This window comes from Argiope bruennichi, chromosome 10 (assembly GCF_947563725.1).
Source record: "Argiope bruennichi chromosome 10, qqArgBrue1.1, whole genome shotgun sequence".
Classification (NCBI taxonomy): domain Eukaryota; kingdom Metazoa; phylum Arthropoda; class Arachnida; order Araneae; family Araneidae; genus Argiope; species Argiope bruennichi.
The window spans coordinates 17775514-17793952 of NC_079160.1; the positions used below are offsets into that span (position 1 = coordinate 17775514).

Sequence of the window (18439 nt, forward strand, 5' to 3'; positions counted from 1 at the left end):
GATCTAATTTCTTTTTTTTTTATTTAATTATTTCTAACACGCTCTCAACAAAAACTGCTGATTCCATAATTCCCACGCCAAGAACGAAATTATAAAAATCCTTAACACCTGCACATCTTTTTATAAAAGATACCTAAAATTCCCTTGCCTAAGCTGATACGTGGCAAAGAAATCCCTATTAAAATCTTATAAGTAAAATCGTGTGTGTGTGTGTCACGATGTAGACTGACGCATTGCCTTTTCCCTTTTCCTTTTACATAATATGCTTCATATATAAAATAAATTGAAATTTCAAAAGTGTCCTTTTAGGCCACGTATCTGCAAAATTCTGTTTACACATATACGTAAACACTCAATTTGTAGATAGATTAAAAAGACAAAAAAAATACTATGTGTAAGTAGTTTTCGAAGTAAGAATAATACAAAATAATTCTTTATCAATTTAAAGAATATCAAAAATAATGTTTGCTAAAATTTTAAGCAAGTTTTTAAAATGAATAGAAAAAAAATTTCTTTGGATTTCATTGTATAGCTTGATAACTAATCAAAGGAACGATGTGATATTTCAAATATTTTTATTTTAGAAATTTCGCCATCGATGGATTAAATTATTTTAATATTAATTCTTCGAAAATTATGCTTAGCCTTATTCATTTTTTTAAAAAATTGATTTATGTTAATAAAGACTGAATTCTGAAATTAATTTACCACACCCTCCCCGATATGTTTGAATTTTCTAAATCATTTTTGCATTCTCGAAGACAATACACTATTTTAATACATTTAGAAATTATCAAATTGATTCATTTAACTAAATTTTGATTTCATACACATGACGTCACCCATTAGTGCTTTAAGAAGAAATTATAAGATTTCATAATATTTATAATAAATTGTGGTTTATTCATAATTTGGGACAGTAGAAAATAATCGAAATATAAAATTATACTTTTAAATAAACTATTAAAAGAGAATTTTTTCTTTATACAAATTATGCGCCTATTGAAAGACAAGTAATATCGTAGGTAGCATTTAAGTTTAGAAGGAAAAACACATTTAATAGGATCAGAATTATACCCATGTTTAAGATATTATCACTTTCTGACATGAAAAGTTTTGTTTGGTTACATTAACCCTGTGTTTTAAACAAATACTAGGACTATTTTAGAAATGGTATCTTAAGGGTCAAATGACGAGGACGACACCTGAGTAGACACCCCTCTCTCTCCGTGCTGCTCCCATGGGAGGAGGTTTTTCTCATAGATTTAACGACCATCAGATCCGCTTACACGGCGGTTCTTCGGTGGGATCGAATCTCGAACCTAGAGCTTTCCAGTCGCGAAGCCGGAACCTTATCATCAAAACCATCACGGCCCGACTTCTGACAGACCAAAAGTTTTTTCCTACTTTACTGAATATATGAGGTATAAATGTTAGCATTTTTTCTATAACTGGTGTATATTCGATCTTATTTTCCCATGATGGTTTCAGTATAGTTTAACAACTTGATGACTACACATTTTCCTCAGATATGAACGGCGAGGAAATCCACAAAGTGCCTTTAAAAAAATGCGAAATGCTCTCAAAAGTTTAGAAAAAAGAAATTTTCAGCAGGTCGTCTGTACAAATAATTATGACTTAAAAGTTGATTCCTATATTTTACAGTCAATAGTATTGTCGGTAGTTTGGTATACTTTTACATTATCCATACTATGACATTAGGTTTAACTCATCTTTTATGACATATCACTGCAGTAAGTATGATATATCACTTTTTCTGTATCATATCATTGCAGTAAATACCTGTAGTTTATGCATCTGATGACAAGGATTTCGCATTTTATGAATTAAAATTTGATGTTTCAAGAGGATAAAAGAAGAAGAATTTGCCAAATCTTATTTCGCTACTTCGTGACAGCAAATTTCTTTCGTATTAAATTAATCAGAAAGAAAAACAGACTATATTTAATTACTATTTCTTTATCAACACATCACTGGAAAGAAAACAAACTATTTTCTTTGTGTGTTTAATTTAACAGAAAAAGGAAGTAGCATTTTTCTTGTCATTAGAAAAAAAGAATGCCAATACAAAAGAAGGAAATATTTCTTTTTTTAAAATCATTTTTCGTTTTACTTCCATCGTGTCTGGAGAAAAACGGAGTTTAAAAAGTATAGCCTACATTTTGCCTATAAGAATAAAAACTAATTAAATTTTCTTTCTTCAGCATTTTCTAAGAAGGTTTTAGTAAGTCATATCACTGACTCTCCACCCACCCGAAGGCACACGAATAATAGATACTGAATGACCGTACCGACGCAACAGCAATACTAGCGGGAACTGTGGTTGAGTCCGAAGGGCCATCACCGGCCACGGTATAACCTTTCCCTAAGAAAGTACGTCTCGTCATCGATGGAAGGAGCCAGACCCCCACTTTTTCGGGCACCCTTTAGGATGGCGAGATCGAATTACCATGCTTGAAGCATCTCATTCTCATTTCGAATTGCCCCCCCCCGGGGGGATACAATGTTTTAGTAAACTTGCATTACATGAAATACAAAAATTAGTGCCCCCTTGCAAATTTTTCTGTGGAAGCAAGTGTTATGCATACTAAATTTTCTACTCAAAAGAACCGACTTATAAAGGGCCCAATAGCTCAAGTGGTTTAGTGTGTCATCAGATCTAAATTCAACCCAACCAGAAATTCTAAAATGTATTTAGTCACTTTCATGAATGGAAATAAATGGATACTATAAATTATAATCTTTATTTTAAATCTATTTATGTTTCTATAAAAATGATTTATTCTTGGCTACATGAGAAAAATTTCGTGTGATCTCTAAAGATTGAGAAAAATATTAAATTGAATTTTTTCCCCTTAACTCGTGATAGATAAATGTTTATTATTATTATTTTTTTTTAAGTTTTTTAGCTAGTATTGCTTATTTTTCTGTCATTATTTTACATTTTATTATTGTAAGCAGTCAAGTTTTATTATATTAAAAAAACGGAACGGAAAATATTTAAAGAAATGTCAATAACTTTTAAACAATTATTAAAATTATATGATGAAATTATTTTTGCCCAAGACTCACGAAAATTTGTGGGAATTTTTCCAAAATGTTAACTTTAGGAAAATTAAAATGAAAGAAGGCAGAAAAAAAAGTATTTTAAAAATAAAACTTTTCAGTTATGCAATTATATGACAATTTTTTAAATTTTTTGCCGAGTTAATTCACTTGATGTCAAAATACATAAAAATATTTATTGTATTAGATTTTATAACATTCACGTACTATCTAAGAATAATTAATATTAATTCCTTATTAATATTACTATCTAGACATAACTTGTTCGCATTTTAAAGAAACTTTTGATGTTTTGATACCATTTAATTTGCGGGGGACTATTTTCTACGACTTTCTTGTACAATATAAAATGGAAAGCTTGCATAACTAATACTAATAGTAAATGGTAATTAGTGGTAATAACATTATACTAACTTAAAATGCTTATTTCTCGTTATTAAATCCTCAAAAATTCATAAATTAGTTCATTTCAGCTTAAAAATACTATAATTATTAGCTTAAAATCTGTATATAACAGCATGCTTATAAAGCATTTAAAATTGTAGATATCCTATAATAATGATAAGTATCAAAGTATTTTAAATGCAGATAGCATTAAAAAAAAGCACTACGTTTTTGTTTGTTTTTTTAAACTGCTGAAATCTGGAATATTGTAATCTTATTGGAATATTCCTTCTAAATAAATTAGTTGTAAAATTCTTTAGCTTGTACAAAATAAATTTAGGCGTTGTTTTACATGCCTAAAAATATATATATATTTTTTTTTTTTCGGGTGTAGCGTCAACTTATAAAATTTTACAATATTTATCATTTGAAATCTCGTAGAGATATATATATTAAACGGTAAATTTCTACAAAATTATTACTAAAATGATTAATTGTTATCATATATTAAACTGTATTCATTTTTCCGTGCAGGTCAGAAATTTAAGAGACTAAAGACTATTCCAGAAAGATTTACAGAACTTAAACTGACATCTTTTATAAATTTATAAACTTTGTTATAAATACTAAGAAATGTTTTAAAAATTAAATATCTTCACGTTTTTAATTAACAAAAAATTGACATATTCCTTTACTAAATGATTATATTGTACCGTAATGCTTATTTTTTTTTTTTTTTTTTTTTTTGTATTTTTAATTTATTCTATGTATTTTTACCGGTTTATATGTATCTTTCTCCTTGAGGCTTTGTAAAAATAATTTTGTACCTCACATCTTAAAATAAATAAAAACCATTCATTTGAAACGATCGCCAAATTGGCGAATCCTATGCTACGATACATGATCAAAAATGGCAGCTTGACTCTGCATCGCAAACCCCAGCCCGTTGTACGCCAGTTTCGGTTCTTTCAACTTCGATCAGGTTGAATGGACAATGAGCGAAGTTTAGATGTCCCCCATCTGTTGCGGCATAACTGACGATCGCGCGCATCTTCTCTCCACTTTTCTCCACAAATCTTTTTCAATATAGAGAAGGAGAGATTTGACCCTCAAGGCGCAAAACATTTTTAAAGCGTCAAAATTGTGATATCTTTATTTGGATTTTTTTGCACTGGAATCACTTATAATTAGGTAAGAAATTATTTTATTTTCAAGTTTTAATCAATCAGCTGAAGTTCTGTTATATACTCTATATGATATCTTCCTAACTTTAAATCTTTCGATATTTCCATGATTTATCATTTCATAAAATTAGTTATTAATTTTTTTGTGAAAAGGAAAAGATTACTATTTAATAATTATAATTGTTGAGCTATAATTTTTATACAGATTATAAGAGGATTACTTTAAATTTTGATAAAATGGCAATCTTCTTAGTAATTTTGGAAAAGATAAGATCAATTTTATTCTTAAACAATTTTATCACAGTAGGTTCTGAAAAATTTTATGATATTATATATATAAAATATATAACAATTCTGAATTACTTTAGCTATGGTACGGAGAAGAATTGTGCACTGTTTTGTTTACTGTGTTGCAAAAAGCAAGAACTATGAATTATAATAGTTCTTTCCTGATTTCCACAGAATGTTACTCTTTCCTAAACTTTAAAGCGATAATTTATTTATTGCTAAAATAATCAGAGTATAATTTAATCTGAATAATCTAGGATATTCGTAATATTAAACTAAAATGAAAAGCCCATTAATTAGGTATTAGTGGGGATTATAATTCAATACAATAATTAAACAATCTCAATAAATTCGCTGATCTGGAAAATTGAAAACATTTCTTCTTATATCTATTTAATTGTTAGATAGTATAATCCAATCTTCCTGCAGCAAATTGAATTTTTAAAAGCAAATACAAATTTTCAATTTTAAAAATCCAGAATTATATATTATTTATATTGATCAAAATTTTATTACTTAATATTATTATTACTTAAATATACGCCTATCATATTTCCAATAATATTTTCATTACATTATCAGCATATTATTTCTGCAAAGTGCGCCAAGATCTGTATCAAAGAAGTATTCATTTAACAAATTATAATTTCAAACGAAAATTCTTTTTTTTTTCAAGCAAATTAGAATGAAAGAAATAAATATTATAAAATTTGTTATGGCTTTTAGTTTATCCCATTAATTCAGAAGAAAAAAATAACTTAATTTTAAAGTCAAAACCTTAACATCACGCATGTAGTTTAATTCTAATTTAATATATAAAATAACAAAGAAAAATTTTTGTAAGAACTTAATTTTTAAAATTAAGATCTTATTAATTGCTGTAAGCTGTTAAAAAAAATATATTAAGTCGGTATTCTCAGAGAGAAATTTAAATTCATGAACAGTGATAATATCTCGGCTATTATAATTGAAATCATTAAATTTTATAATCCTATGGTTTCTTTTCAAAACGTTTTCTCAAAGGATCCAATTTTGAATCTAATGCGGTATACTAATAACTAAAACATTTAATCTGAAGTATTGCAAGAAATGTATTTAATTTTTCCCAAAATTTTATTGTTTGACATGTTTAATTTTTATGCAGAACTTGCACTTCATGATTTATGTTATTTTAGCTTTAAATGATATTGTTAATGGAGTACATGACAGAAACTGTCTGTTTTAATACGATTTAATTTTTTTAAAATTATTTTGTGATTTTTAAAAAAAAGCTACAGAAAAAGAAACATGAAAAAAATTAATGCAACGATTTCGCATTTTATTTGCATTTAAAAAGAATAAAATGTTTTAGGTTTCAAAATAAAATAATGCTCTAAGATTTGATTTTTTTTTTCTATATTATATTCTCTTTAGACAATTTTTTTTGTTGTTGTTGTTGTTGAATTTATTCATTCACCAGAGTTCAATTTTTTTTTTTTTTACATATGCTTTTAGAAAACAAACTGAAATTTAATATTTATTTGAAAGATAAAAAAAAGAATATATAAAAATATGAAAGAAAAAAATCATTAAAATCTTTTGAATATTAACTAGTTAATTTTATATATTGATAGAACTGCTTATTTAGATGTGAAAAAGGGGCATTTTTATATTCCATTCTGGTTTATTTTCTCAATCAGGGACAAAAAGTTGAATAATCAGGTAGTCCCAATAATTTTCTAAGCCGTCCAATTACATTAAAAGAGCTTACAATAATAATAGCGTCTGCATATTTCATCGATATTCTTTTCAGGCTTCATTTTCATTCAATTTTCACTTGTTTAAATTTTAGAGTTGTTTTTAATTTCCATTTTTAATTTAATTTTTTAAACATATTTTATAAAAATTAAATTTTAAATTTTAGTCTCTTTTCCAATTACCATATGTATTGGAATAACATGTAATTTTTCTTAATATATGAAAATAATTTGTGAAACTATTAATAACTTGAAGGAATTCTTGAATCTCTTTTCCTCCGAATATCTAACATACGTGTACGGGATATGTTCAGAATTTATGAGAAACACTTTAAAAAGTGGTACAACCGAATTCAGCAATTTTTTGGGTAAGGATTATGAGAGCTCAGATAATTCTTTGAAACACGGCCCATCAAAAAAAAACAAATTAATGGGAATGCTTTGCCTGGATATATCGCTTTATATCGGTAATATTTGCAATATTTACAAAAGGTTACGAATACATGCTTGCAAAATGAATGTATTGCCTGCTGAATATTTTATTAACACTTATCATCGTTTGGGCATTCATTTGCGAAAAATATATTACTTCTTTGGCAATAGTCAGTTATTGTACGGCCCGTTATTATTTATTTAATAATAGTAATAATATCTACTAATAATAAAATTAGTATTCACTAGTCTTCTTTGGCTACCAACTTGTTTTCCGAAAATATTGGCTAGATTTAGTTTCAATTTAATCGTTTAGATATAAATCCATATCCATGATACCTGAAATGTTCAGCTATAAAAGCTGTGTTATTTTAATTGTCTGGCATATGTTATGTTGATCACCCATACGAATCCTTCTAAGGAAAATAGTCCTATAATATCGTAACTCTATTAAAAAGCAAATGGACACTTCATCTCACTCTAATAACTTTACTTGTAAACTGCAAAGATTCTAAACAGAATACTTCCTCTTTAACTTCCAAAAATGAAAAAAAAAATCAGGCAATCAAATGTTTGTTTAAACAATGAAAATTGTTTAAATTTCAGAGAAACAATGCAATCAATTGTTGAAAACTAGGCAATAATAATTTTTCAAAAATCACCAAAATTCAGAAAAGATTAATATAATTAAAAAAGACAATTTTTTAAAATTTTTGAATGGTTTGAAGCTCATTTTGTGCCATACTATTTTCGGAGGTTATCGAAGGAAAAATCTAAAATTCATTTTAATTTTTAATTAAAATTTATAAAAAAAATCGTTTAGAGATGCACATTTCCATATTTCAAAATGTATACAAGCCGAATTTGGTAGTTGTAAATCAAATGATTTCATCTGTATAATGCCAACAACACACACTCATATTTTTATAATTAGTTGAAATTAACAATATTGATTTTCTAAGGTGAAATTTTGAGAATTTGTTGCAAAAAAGCATTTGTAAACGATACTGATAAAATACCATTTTCGTTTTCTCTAATCTTCTATTGTATCTCAACTTGTGATAAAAGTCCATACATTTCTATATTAATAATGCTTATTCTACTGTGTTTTACCATCTCAAAATTTGTTTGCTAAAAACACTTTGTTGATAGTTAGGTATATATGGTGACAATTCCCAGAAATGCTGTAAAAGAGCAAAATATGTGAATAAAATGAAAATCTTTTATATCTTTGTCTCATTTTTTTAAGTGACAAGATAGGTTTAAGGTTCTGTATTCCTTTTAGCAACAGTGATGGATATCGGATTTTTGTGGCCTAGGCAATACAGAATATGAAGTCCTATTAAAAAAAACTGCACAATTTATTTTCACATTTCAACATTTTTTTTTCGTTATTTATATTAGGATAAGTCTTGCATTACTTAGTTTTCAAAAATTCATGTTTCTATCAATTTATTATGGCAAATAAGCTACTTAAATAAGAGTTATTTATGTAAACGTTTGGTGTTTATAGATTCTGCAATCACTACAAGAATGTAATAAAACTGATATAAATCTGATCAATTCTACTTCGAAAATTGTAAATGTCATCCAATATATTATAATTCAAAGAAATTATTTTTAAATTAATTCATTTGGTAACGAAGCCTAGATGTGATATGATGGCAGCTGTGATACCTGCCATCATAGACTAGGCATCTTCCTAGATGTGATGCTTTATCGTAAATTTTTTACTGTTCGGTAAAATTTCAGAGAGGAATAATTTAGCTGTCACTTCCAAAAAAGGGGGAGGGAGACATTACTGGCAGAAAAATTTAGATTTAATTTGGTTCTTTCAAAATCATTATTTTCAAGTGTCAGAAACATTAGGTAAATTAAACAAAAACTTAAAAATGAAAGTCATAGAAGTTTTACAAAGTAATATGATGAGGAAGTTATTATTCTTAAAGCTTTGCTCGAGTAATTGCAAAATTTCATCAAACTAAAATTTTTTTAAGGACTTCTTCAAAGCAATCCATTTGAATGACAATCAAAATCCCACGCAACAAAGTGGTTTCAGAAATCTCCAGCTTAAAAGTTCGAGCAGGTGCAAGAAATTGGACACCGTTTTGTTCTGCGGGCTTAACTCAAAGGTCTTCTTTGTAATAATCCTTTCAGGATGACGAGATAATAACCGAAATTACGATTGTCAATGTTTACTTTTAGCATCTGCCAAATTCATTTCTTTATACTATTGAGAAACATTTTGTTTAACAATAGGGTGAACTTTCGCCGATGCTTCTGTGTGTTCAGTTTCACTTCCTGGTAGCTTTTTGCTTCCGAATTCACAGACAATTTAGTTTTTAAAAAATTGTTCGTCTTTTGTAAAAACACTTTCATGCAATTTAGGATGAACGAATTATATAACAGTTGAACTTTTCTCCTTTGTATTTTTCTTAAACCTAGAAAGAATGCTAGATGTTGAAAAGTAGCTACTTTTATTTTTTAAAAATGTATAGGTATCAGACGATTATTTTTACACACAATCGAACAATACTCAGTTAACAAATGATTTGTTGATTGATTTTTATGACGTTCACTTTATTTAAACATTTTATGAAGTTCGACAAATTGTTTATTAAATTACTTTTATATCAATTTTGATTATGCATGATATATATAATATTGAATTTTAATGCTCTTGAAAATTTTCTGATAAAGGTGAATTAAGTATTTGCTATTTTGGAAAATAAACTTTTTTTAAAAAGTGCATGAAATAATTTTTATCGGAAAAGCATTAAAAACCTCCGTTCATTGATTGCAAAAAATAATGCATGCAGGTTTAAAACTTATGGAAAAAAAACTTCAATATTTCTCTTTCCAATATAATTATAATACTTACATTATAAACATTTTTTGATGTTCCATTTAGAATTAAAAAACTTTGAATTGTGTTTGCTTTGCGTGGGAAAAAGAAGTAATATTTGAAGCTAACTACATTTATTATTTTGATAGTAAAAAGAAGAATTAGTTTTCACTTTACATTATTTGCGAGAAAAAATGCGAAACACGACTTCAAATTTTATTTACTTTAAATTGAATCATATTTCATTTTTACAGAAAAGATGTGGTTTAACCCTATATTTACCGACAGTTTTTTAAAGTACCTTTTAAATCTGCCTGATATCTTCACAATATGACTATTTTTTCTAACAGTATTTGAAAGAACACGAAGAACGACTTTCCAATAGAAAGTAATACATATCTAAGAAATATTAAATATCTTTTATTATTAATTTAATTAATTAAAAAGGTTTTGCTCTTCCTGGGCTTATTCTGTATCAAAACTTAATTGATTCAAAAATAAATTCGAAAAATTAATGGTAAAATAATTCGGTAAATAAAGGGTTAAAGCAATTCGTTTAGCAACCTAATAAACAGGAGATCTTGCAATAATATTTATGACTAAGTAATAATATAACATGAATGAAGCTTAATGTTTTAAAGTTCTAATTATTCAAAATTTATCTGTTATGTTCTAAACATTTACATCTAATTACTAGTATAAAATTACTATTCAATGTATGTCCTTAAAGACGATTAATTCTCGATACAGCTTATCATAGCATCAGTTTAACTCATTCCCCTCATCAACAGGTGATATAGATGCAGTACAGTATCAATTTGAGGGGCAATATTTTAATGAAACCTAAATATTACAAATAATAGTCATTCATATTTTTAAATGTTAGATAATTCAAACGTGATGCTATTTGTATGTTTGAAATAAATTTTTAAAACGAGTACTCTTTTATACTTTTGAAAAGACATGTGCACTCGTTTCAGTAATTATATTGTAGTCTAGTTTAAATTTCTGATGTCGATTAATTATTTTTTTTATTTTAATTTTTAACACAATATTTTAGACTTGAGATCTTTAAAATTAATTAATTTTTTTTTTTTTTTAGTTTTTCATACTTTCTAATTTTTAGAAACCTTTAGAAGTTTTAAGATCAGTTCCCGTTTCGATGACAAATAGATACTTTTTTCGCAATCTTCATGAATAAAATTATTTATAATGCTTTCCTGATGTTGCATAAAAAATATTCTATTTCCATAGTATCTGTCAGATCCTTTTACTCACGTTTTCTTTTAAAGTGCAATAAATCTATTTTAAGAGCGCTCTTAGATTAACAATATTCGTCTTACTTATTAGTAAATAAGAAATCAAATTCTTAAACAATTCAACAGCATATAACAAAACGATATAATTTAGTGATGGAAATTAAATCCGAGATATCTAAATTTAGAAGCCTTTCTATTGTTTTCTTGGAACTAGAAATTGGATACTGAAATAGAAAAATATTATGCAAAATAATACATTTTATAGTGCTTATATCTTTTAAAAATGGGGTTTAGATGCTTTCTTAGGAAACAAAAGATATTAAATGCTAGAAAATAAAAAAAGAACTTTGTTTTTTCAACAAAGCACTTATCAGTATTGTATTAAAATTCTGTAATTTATTGGCTCATATTGTTTTAAATTAAATATTTAACCTATATTGAACAATTATATACATAGTTTTATGCATTATAATAAAATATATAAAAACTTGATATTGAACTTTTACATAAATAACTGTGGAATGCACTTTCAAACGCTTTATTAGTTTGGTGTTTTGGAAGGATATAATCTTGAAATCGATTTGATATGCTAAAATTTTGAAATTTTATACACAGCTATATTCTTTATGAAAATATTCTATTTTGATATTCTTGGAATATAATTTCATGAAAATTTGATTGTTCAATTGATTTGATCTAGTTTGAAAAAATAAGTTTTGGGATTGAAAATAGTTTTCATAATAATGAATAATAAAATATAATTTAAAATATAGAAGGAAAAGTATAATTCAATGGAATCATTACATAAATAAAATTTTATTTTTAAAAAATTGCTTATTTTGAATTTACTTCTAGAAACATTATTAAAATGCAAACTGCAACATACATATTTCTGTCTTCATTTCAATAATGATAACAGAAGAAAAAAAATGGAGATATTAGTTATTTCATATACTTTTCTAGGAAATATACAACCAATAGGAAAACCCATTCGAGCTAGAATGTGACAGAATGGATGTTTTAACGACTTTTCAAGACGATAGAAATGATAGCTGCTGCAATCATCTGAAGAAATGACTTCAAAACAAAACATTCTTCGTATAATAATGCGATTTCTACCTGTATCAGTTTTTCTTTTAAACTGGTGGGAATAAAAGAAAACTTTTTTACTAGTTTCCGGTTGTAAAAAAGTTTCCGGGCTGACGCTCATTTGAAATTCTGTTTGAGTTTGCAGCTGCTCTGCAATGTAGCTTTGTAGAATACGTACGATTTGCAAATATATACAGATTTTCTCCTTCAGTGCTTGTGTTTATATGTGACTCATTTGTTGCCATTTTGTTCTTGGCGAGTAATACTAGCATTTCAAAAACGCTGTCCTTTACTTTCTCATAAATAAAATATAGAAAGGACAGGAATTATGATAATAAATTAGACGGAATAGTTTCAACGGAAATTTCTCGCATACTGTATAGTAAAAATCCTTCCCTTCATAAAAATTGTAAACTTTGGAAAGATAGTAAATGCCTTAAGACCACACGTGAACATTTTGTGCTTCAATAACGTAACAAGGAAAATCGGTATGTATTTTGGGAGTTTTTTTTACCGATTGACTAAAATTAAAACTAGACAGATTTACAATTTCAATGACAACTCTCCATACTGAATTTCACTTGTACTGCATTTATGAGTTATATCTATATTCTTGCAAATGCCCACTGGTCAGTTTGATAAAACTAATACCGATTTGTATTTTAGATGATAGTCTGTGTATCGAAAATTATTTATCTTTGTAGCTTTTTACGTTTTGTAATTATTATAAACCTAATTACAAAACTTTATCATTATTTGTCTATATATTCCTATGCTTACGATCACGATAACTCACAACCAAATAGACAAATTTTTAGTAAATAAATTTCATTCAAATTTGTTAAGAATCTGCAAATTTAGTCTAAAGATCATACATCAAATTTTAACATTCTAGTCCAAAGCGTTTTTCTGTTATCGTGTTCACAGACAATCGTAATTCCGAAAAGGGGTTTTTCGGTCTCGTCGAAACCTTGATTTCGAATTTTTTGACAATTTTATTATTTAGTGAAGATATTCTTTACATACTTCGAATATGAGAAAGTAAAAATTCGATCTCTTGATCCATGTTTTAAACTTTCCCAAGTTCGTTCCATTTTTTTTTTTTTTGTTATTATATGTATAACTGCAAAACAGAGCAATGAATGAAATTTTGTATGCAGCTTTTGCGCCAAAAGTGTCTATCGCTGTCAAATTTCTGTTTGAAAAGTTGGAAGTCCATCTGTTTATCCACCAGTATTTCGGTGAACGATAGCTTAACACTGCAATCTGGCAGCAATTCCAATAATGAATAAGAACAGAATTCTAATAATAGCACAGCACTTTCCAATAATGAATAGGAATAGAATTCTAATAATGGCACAGCAATCTTAACGGCTATTTTAATAATGAATAGGAACAAAATTCTAATAATGGCACAGCAATCTTAACGGCTATTTTAATAATGAATAGGAACATAATTCTAATAATGGCACAGCAATCTTAACGGCTATTTTAATAATGAATAGGAACATAATTCTAATAATGGAACGGCAATCTTAACGGCTATTTTAATAATGAATAGGAACATAATTCTAATAATGGCACAGCAATCTTAACGGCTATTTTAATAATGAATAGGAACATAATTCTAATAATGGAACGGCAATCTTAACGGCTATTTTAATAATGAATAGGAACATAATTCTAATAATGGCACAGCAATCTTAACGGCTATTTTAATAATGAATAGGAACATAATTCTAAAAATGGCACAGCAATATTAACGGATATTTTAATAATGAATGGGAACAGAATTCTAATAATGGCAGAGCAATTCTAATAATAAAATACGTTAAATTTCGTTTTCAAGGAATATGTTAAAATCCATTTTATGCGCAATTTAACGTATGATTTCATTATCAGAATTGCTGCTCTGTTCAAATTTTGGATAAAATCCATGAATGGGAACATTGTTCGTATATTTCTATGTTTACGAGCGCGATAACTAACTAAATCGATAAAATACCGAATAAATAAAAAAAAATTGTAGATCTATATATAATCATTCTTGTATCAAATCCATCAAGAATATACTTGGACGGACATTCAGATATATGTAATAATTTCAAACACAGCAAGAAATGCAATTGAAATGTGACAAAATTTTAGATCTATATCGAACTTTAATCCACAAATGCTAACCAAAATTGCAGATTTATATGTCTTAACATCAAAACTGAAGATTTGTATTACTCAATACCAAAATTGTTGATTATATGTTTCCTTGACATAATCGTCAAAGTAAGTTGTTTAAAATGCCTCACAATAATACGAAGCCAAATTCAAAGCTTGCCGTATTGTGTAAATTTACGTGAAAATCGAAAGGAAAACTGTCCTTCTAGTTAGACTTGTTCAAAGTATATGTAAATGGAAACATGCACGGTTGAATACGTAAAAAACACAAAATAACAAACAAGTTTCTGAAAATTTTCTTTGATTCAAAACTTCGTTGTTTCATTTTGTGTTCTGATATTTTAACGGACGGCATTGAAGATACTCGGAAACAAAATCAGGACAAAAATGAAAACTTTACCAATTCTGTTTATAAATGAATAACCTAGTTTACAGTAAAATTTCATAGATTTTCAGAAATGAAAAAGAATATTAATTAAAACATTACACTGATATTAAATTAGAAATAATTTGTAGATTAAAAATGATAAACGTTGCCAAAAGCTAAATGCAAATTTCTGCAAAAATAGTTCTAGCCGTTCATACTAACGATCTCTTTTATTTACTGAATTACTTTGAGGATCATTTTTCCCATTTCTAAAATGATAAATTGTTCTTATTCAATTCTTTATTGATCTGAGTAAAAAAATGATTTTTTTAATGCCAATCTTATCACTTTTAGTTTCCAATTTATCCTACACACTTTCACATATAAATATATTTTTGTGAGTAATGTATTATTTAATTTTTTGCATTTTTTCAGTATGATTTTCGTCTGAGTCTATCTGTATAAATTTGGTATAACAAATAATGAAAATAGTTCTTTGCACAGTAGCTATAATAACTAATAACTGACTTGGCACGGATTTCACAGCTTATAGACTCGTGTCCATCTTATTTCACGTATGACATTGTCTTTATTCAGGTTTAGAATTTAATAAATCAAAAAAATAAAAGGTTATTTTATTTCTAAGCGGTTGTGAAAACATTTTGCATGACACTGGCGTACAATAATAGCAAATTTGGCATGAATTTTTACCGAATCTATCGTGTGATTCTTGGCGAGTTTTTTGGCATTTACCCCCGGGTATTTGATTAATAATATCGGTATATCGAATTTGTGTTTTAAATGCGTTTTTCCCAATCGACTGAAGCAAAAATGATACAAAACTACATTTGCAGTAAAAAAAGAATCACATTTAATAAAATCAAAAATGTGAAATAATCACATTTGATACATTTTTGTCAATGCATTCCTTGACTTATCGAGTTTGCATGTTTAAAAAGAAGTATGGTCCAAAAGACGGTCAACCCCTTATTGGAATTAGCTAAAAATTTGTTAATTATCTACATTATAGATGTGTCCAATTTTATCCATCTAGGTCTCTTTATTTTGAAGTTATCATATTATTTTCGAACAACCGGTCAGACTCACTTCCTCTGAACGTATTTTGTTCAAAATTTGACAGAAATCTACACATTTGGTGTAAAGACCATATATCAAATGTCATCTGCAAACTGAAAGCATTTTTAGTTATTCTTGTCACAGACAAACGGACAAACAGACATAATGCTAAAACATGTTTTTTTAACTCGTGGAGATTTAAAACGTAGAAATTTGTCAAAATCTCGATTTTGAAGTTTTGGGCAATTACAATTCTTTCTATTCTTCGTATGCGAGAAATTAAAAAGGAATGCTTTTCAATTAAATCTTATAAAATAATATAAAGGAATTAACATTAGCTTGATATATATTGGTATTTATAAATTTAATTTTCAACTCCATTCCAAATAATACATTTTATTCTCCATTTAATAATTATTTAATTTGTAATTGAATTATCACGAAAGAAAATTCTTTATTAAATTCCAGTTATTCATCATGCACTGTTTAAGGACATTTAATTTTTAGTCAGTATTTTTTTCTCCAAAGAATTATTCCTATGGAATACCTAAGAATATGCAAATATATTTAAATTGTAAAACTATCTTAAATCTATAGTAAATCAACTTTAAGGTGATAACATCTAAGAAGCGAACTCAATATTGCATTTTCGTTTTCTTCCTGGGTTCCCAAATGCATGAGTTTCTGAACCGTTGCGAATTCTTCACTTTAATCTGCAATTGTACTCTTTTGAATTTAAAATTTCATTTTTAGGTTTCATGGCAATGAGCTTACCTTTTTTTTTATCTTCTTAAATATCAAATTCTAAGCTGCTCAAAATCGTCCGTGGAAAATATGTTGGGGATCAGAACAGTAAAAATTTGTTTCGTACTTCCGAAAAACAACTCAAATATTTTTATTATTTCAAATAGTATAATAATTAAACTCAAATAATATTTATATACTTCATCACTTTTTTTTCAAACTATTATATTATAGTTTTCAATAAATTTCATAATAACTTTTCTCAAAAATGATCTCCAAGTTTCTTTTTATCTAGGATAAAAGATAGACAAGCGAAATTTCAAAATATCGATACGATATTTTAAAATTTCATTTGTTTGTTTCTAAATTTAAATATTTCGCTGACTCTAAGTCACAGAAGTTTATTATTAGTTCTTTCCTTGCATGAGTAAATGAATTTTAAAATCTAATTTTATTTTACACAAATATTCAGTTATATGGATCAATATTTTTTAGAGAACGTATTGTATTTTGAAGATAAAAAATACATCCTAAATTAAACATTCTAACTAAAAACTTCTATTCACTTTAACTGTTTAACTTTTGCTAACTAAGTTCATCTTAGTTACTTATTACTTGAATCCAAACGAGTTCTCTTTGTTACTAATTGCCTAAATCTTAACTAGTTTTCTGTTTGGTACTTTTTACTTCAATCTAAACTAACTTTTTCTTTTTTACATTTAAAATTGTTACTCAGTTTAAGCTACAAGTCGTTTTGTAGTCTCTTAATCCCCCATACAAAATTTTATTTAATCATATATTAAACTTGTTTAACCCTTTAAAGGGTCATTTTTTTCTAGTCGTATTATGTTAAAATATTTTTAGGCTTGAAATTAGAATAAGAAAAGGGATTCATTTAGCTTATTAGATAAATTTAATTTGATTAATTAATTTGGTTAATTAATAATTAAGTGACAAACCAAGACACATCATTTTGATAAATTTGATAAATTTGGTGAGAAGCATATTTCCCACGGCCTTACAAAGGGTTAAGCGAAACAAAAGTTATTTTATATGCTTTCAGCAGCGCAGCGCTATGAGTTTCAGTAGTGAGATGGTTCAAGTAGCGTTAGCTAAATAGCTGCGTTCTTTTGTTGAAAATTTAAATATGTTTCTGTTTAGAGTCTACATTTTTTCGAATAGGTAATTTAATTATAAAAGAATAAAGAGAAGTATCTTCATAATAAGCGATATGTTTTATTATCTTGCATAAAAATATAAATCCAAAGCTATCACTACATGAAATATAAAAAAAATTTAAGTATTTTTTTTTTCAATTAAATAAAGCCCTGGCACTAAATTATTCTCCCAATTCTGATACTTTGTATTTTTTTACTTTTTCATGTATGAAGTAATACGATATTTACTTTCTCGTAAAGGAGAAAATATAGGAGTCTTCAAAAATTCAAACTTGAAATTTGGACAAATCTCCAAATTTCAGATTTCTTCGTGTCCGAAAAATATAGCTTTATATTTGCCTGTGAACACAATCATGCAAACACCTTTTGAGCTAGATGAATGAAATCTAGTATGCTAATTATTTGTAGATTTCTATAATATTTTAAACGAAATCCACTCAGAAAATCTGTCCACTTCTCCGAATATAAGTTGACACAATAACTGCAACACGAAAAAGGCTGAACGCATAAAATTTGGTGCATAGATTTATCTTCTGGAGCATAGATATGTATTTAATTTAATACGTCAAGGAATTCACCATCTCTTGGTATGATCTT

General features: G+C 27.1%; 1 protein-coding gene across 1 annotated transcript in view; it reads left to right on the forward strand.

Annotated features, from left to right (window-relative positions):
* Positions 1 to 4469: 4469 nt before the first annotated feature.
* The window catches only part of LOC129989114 (uncharacterized), a 67218-nt gene continuing 53248 nt past the window's right edge, over positions 4470 to 18439 (forward strand). The window contains exon 1 of the mRNA XM_056097438.1: positions 4470 to 4662. The gene's annotated coding sequence lies outside the window, so the exon portion shown is untranslated. The remainder of the gene's footprint in view (positions 4663 to 18439) is intronic.